The 4,976-nt window shown below is 33.3% G+C and overlaps 1 long non-coding RNA gene across 1 annotated transcript; it reads right to left on the reverse strand.

Moving 5' to 3' along the window:
• Positions 1–313: 313 nt before the first annotated feature.
• On the reverse strand, positions 314–1,330 carry LOC124951986. Its single transcript, XR_007101786.1, has 2 exons — positions 1,088–1,330; positions 314–443 (listed from the first exon to the last, which is right to left on the reverse strand). It is a non-coding gene; the product is annotated as an uncharacterized LOC124951986 (long non-coding RNA).
• Between the last annotated feature and the right edge of the window lie 3,646 nt (positions 1,331–4,976).

Here is a 4,976-nt window from a genome sequence, read left to right on the forward strand (position 1 = left end):
AAATTATTATTAATATACGATGTAATATTTTTACTACATATAAATAATTATATATATATATATATATATATATATATAAATTGCTAATAATAATATATATTAAATAATATAATATTAAATAATATAAAATAATGTTATTACTATTTATAATTAATTTGACGATGGTACACCATCGAATAATTAAAAAAAAAAAAAAAGGAAAAAAAAAAAAATAGAAGAAGAAGAAGAAGAAAGAAAGAAAAAAGAAAGGGAGATAACAAAAACTTACAAAAACTTTCAGGTCTCTCACCCGACGAATCAATTTTCTTTTTTCGTCGTATAACCGAATTCCAAACCATCTTACGACTCATCGCTTTGGTATCGATATTAATTACACAGGACGGAGTCAAGTTTTAACGCTTTGTCGACGCCGACTACGCCCACCAAACGTTTAAAGTTTCCTCCTTGAAATACGAATAAGATGACGAGAAAGAGAGAACGAGTGAGTTTAGCGAGAAAGAAAGAGAGAGAGAGAGATAGATAAAGATAGAGAGAGAGAGAGAGAGAGAGATAAAGAGAGAGAGAGAGTTCCAGATTTAACGGGATTATAATAACAACGTCTATGTATTTACTGATAATTCACTGATAACGTTCATTTTTTAAACGATTTATATACTGACTATATTTCATCTTGACCTATAGTACACGCATAACGCAATGATTAATCTCAAAGATCATCGAAAATAAATAATATGCAAATGTAAAAATGAAAAAAAAAGAAAAAAAAAGAAAAAAAAAAAAAAAAAAAAAAAAAAAAAAAAAAATTGTAGGATTCTCTTTTCTTTTTTTTTAATTTGTCACGATAGACGAAAAAAAAGCACACACACTTATAAAAACGTTACGAATCAATGAGATCAGTATGATCAATCAAAAGATCGTGATCGACGCATAATCAAATGAAAAGGAAAAAAAGAAAAAAAAGAAAGGAGTTATTCGTAAAATTCGCGATGGAGATTTGAAAGAAAAATTGTTATTTAAAAAAAAAAAAAAAAAAAAAAAAAAAAAAAAAAAAAAAAAAAAAAAAAAAAATGGTCGTGCTTATCCTTACGACAAATGTTTGTGTCAACGTAGATAAACAAACATTCTCAACCCTTCTCTTTCTTGCCATTAAACCACCCACTGTCTACGAATCGAGATACACTATTTATCGATATATACCATCGTTAAGATAAAAAAGAGATCGACGCGAAATCATAAGTTCTCTCTCTTTCTCTCTCTCTCTCTCTCTCTCTCTCTCTCTCTTTCTTTTTCGTTCTCTGATGCGTACACTTGCAAAGAAGTCAAATGGCAGACTGACTGACTGCCTCCGACAGAGTAAACGTCTTAAAATTCGCCAGAGAATATATATATATATATATATACACACACATATATAAAAGTATATGTGATAGTCGGTCGAACGATAAGCGCTACGTCGTCGAGGAAATGATGTATATTTTTCGAAATAAACAAGAATGAGTAAGCCGAGCACGAGTATGAGCGAACATTCGTCCGTTCCAAGTGGGAGAAAAAAAAAAAAAAAAAAAAAAAAAAAAAAAAAAAGCAGACGATTTTTTCTCGTTCATAAAAGCTTTACCGATGTGTGCGTAATAGAACGGTATTACTTACACGCATATATATATATATACATATACACATATATATATTATATATAGTAATGTTCGAAAATATATATATCTACAAGTTATATATATATATTTATATATACACACACCTTTGGCATACGTAAACGACGTACACCATGCAATTTAATTCGCAACTAAGACACTTAATCACGTTTCTTGCCATTTAACGGTGTTAGCTCGTTTGGGTACCGGACGAATTTCCGTAAGACGAAACTTTCGAAAGTAGTATGGGATTAGTATGAAGAACTAATTTTTTTGCTCCTTCCATCTCTGTCTCCCTTTGTTTTCCCTTTTCTCTCTCTCTCTCTCTCTCTCTCTCTCTCTCTCTCTCTCTCTCTCTCTCTCTCTCTCTCTCTCTTTCTAACCATTATTCTTCTTATTACGTAATGTAAATTAAGAAAGATTCACATGGATATCAATTAATCTGATTGAAACGATCCTCAACTATTATTCGAATAATTTCAATTTAAATCAGTCGGGGTTTTTTTTTTTTTTTTTTGGATTATGGAGCAAAGAAAAAGAAGAAGAAGAAAAAAAAAAAAGACAAAATAAGAGAGAAAAAGGAAATGAAAAGGACGGAATTCAAAAATGGCGGAATGAATTCTAACGAATTCCATGTAACAATTCGCACAATTCTTTCTCGCAAAGCTTAATTAACAAACTTTCACTTAGATGTTAATCAGTTAAATTAAAATTATTACACTTTAAATAATAACAATTTAAATCAGTCAGGTCATATAGCAAGAAATAAAAAAAAAAAAAAGAAAAAAAGAAAAAGGAAAAAAAAGAAAAACAAGAGGAGAAAAGCGGAAAAAGAAAAGATCCCAAATGGCGGAAGTTATTTTAATGAATTCCATAGAGCAAATCACACGATTTTTTTTTTTAAAGCCATAAAACGTGACGATGACAAATTCACTAAGTTTCATATTAGATATACACACGCGCGCGCGTGCGCGCGCCACACACCACTACCACCATCACACATATACATATATGTATATATAAAGAGAGAAAGAAAGAAAGAAAGAAAACGAAAGAGCATTGCATTTAGTATTATATACATGAATAGAAACGTACGTGCATTCATGCGTGTCCTGAGAGCGTACGGACGCACCCAAGAGAGATCACTGAGGCGACAAAGAGCTTTCGTTGATGAGAAAGAGAGAGGGTGGATAAGAGGATGGAAGGGAGAAGAGGGTCATCGAATAATCGTACGTGGTTCAGATGCTTCGGACTAGGATGGTTCTTCCGGTGAGAGCATATCCGGTGCTTCAGACAATGCTCGAGCGATGATCGTATCAGGAAAGTCTTATGGATAACGGCTTTCAAAGTTTAATTCGTGACGATGTCAATGCAGTTCTGTATTAACCATTCGTTAAATCGTTTTCTGTATAATCGGCGCTATATTTGATATATTTTAATACCCTTGGAACGAATTTCGTAAACGTAAAAAAAATTGATCTATTTCAATTGTTTATTTCTCACGTACGATCGTTTTAAATTAAATTCAACAAGATTTTATTGAACAAATAATTCATTTTCAATTAAATGTATTAGTAACGGCATGTCTTCAACATGATATTTTAAATAATATTATTAAAATTGTCTTTAGAAATCGTGGAGAAAGATATCGATAAAGTAGATTACTTCTATCAGGTCGGTTAAATAGAAATCTGTTAACGTGCGTCGGTAAGTTCGAGATTCCGCCGATATATTATCGACTGAAATCTATTATAGAAAAATGATTTTAAAGAAATAAAACAAAATGAAAAAAAGAAAAAAGATCATCCGAACAATTTTAAACAGTGAAAGAGAAGAATGACAAAAAGAATTTGGACATTTGTTAATATAATTAACAAATTTTTCGAGCGAAAGTGTGAAGACAAGTTAGAAAACAATGAAAAAAGGAAAAAAAACAAGACGGTAAGAAGTAATCTATTTTATCGGCAAACGGTGAAACAATCATCGTACTTTGGATTGTTTTCGTCGTGATAGATAAAATCAAACAAGAAATCTCTTTCTCTCACCTATCGGAGATGCGGTGTTAGCTTCACGGAGGCTGACAGTTTCTGGCTCGACAGCTGCTTCATCTTCTTCTATCAATGGGGGTGGTGGTGCCAAAGGTCTTGATTCGTAACCCCAATGTTGTCGGAATGCACGTGCGCCACCATCCAATCGTACTCGTGGTAATTCAACGAACATTGCATCCCCCAACTAAAAAAAAAAAATACGAAACAAAAAAAAATAAGTAATAATAATAATAATAATAATAATAATAATAATCACAACAATAATACAAAATATCACAAATTTAGATCGCAACAGCAAACGCTTATTGCTCCTTCGCATCTCTGTAATGCAATTAATGATCCTACGAAAAAAATATACAAAGTTGTTGCGACACTCACGTAATATCGAATCACATCCATCTTTGATCCAATATCGAATCAGATTTGAAGAATCGTTTGCGCGCGCGCGCACGAAAGAAGAAAAGAGAGAGAGGAGGAGGGGGACGGGGAGGAAGAGAGAGAGAGAGGAGAGAGAGAGAGAGACAGGAGAGAGAGAGAGAGAGAGAGAGGGAGAGAAAGAAAAAGAAGAGCGTTGTCCGGTTAAAGAGACGTGAAAGAAGTCGAGCGACGACTGAAGCGTGTCTGGTGGTTTATCTTAAAATACCGTAGATTGACCTGATGACTTGGTGACGTCACTAATTAGAGCTCGTTGTACCGAGAACGCATAGTGTCTCGTGAAATTCAAAGGAAGAACGAATCTTACCCCCTTTTTTCCCATTTTTTTTCCCTTCCCTCTCTACCCACTCTCTCCTCCTCATCCACTTCTTTCTCTCTTTCTCTATCTATCTATCTACCTATCTATCTATTTATCTATCTATTTATCCATCTGTCTAACAAACAAAATTATTCATTTTCATTTATTTCCTATAAATTTTCATGGAACGCTTTCTGCACAATAATCTAACAATTATATATACGATAGACTGAACAAATGTATTTACATGTATAAAAGAGAGACAGATAGATAGATAGATGGAGAGAGAGAGAGAGAGAGAGAGAGAGAGAGAGAGGGAGAGGGAGAGAGGGAGAAAAAGAGAAATATTCTGAATTATAGATGGGCATATCGCGTTGATAATAACCGTACACTCGTTTCCCTGAACATGGCATTTTGCGAGTTCGCAATGTGACAAGGACAACGATGACGACGATGATGACTATCCTATTTGAATGCAGCATTGTACCAGCAGTACCAGGTCTACATGTGATATTCGTTTATCATTTCAAACCTCCACGCATCAAATTT

The sequence above is a fragment of the Vespa velutina genome, chromosome 10 (genome assembly GCF_912470025.1).
Source record: "Vespa velutina chromosome 10, iVesVel2.1, whole genome shotgun sequence".
NCBI lineage: Eukaryota > Metazoa > Arthropoda > Insecta > Hymenoptera > Vespidae > Vespa > Vespa velutina.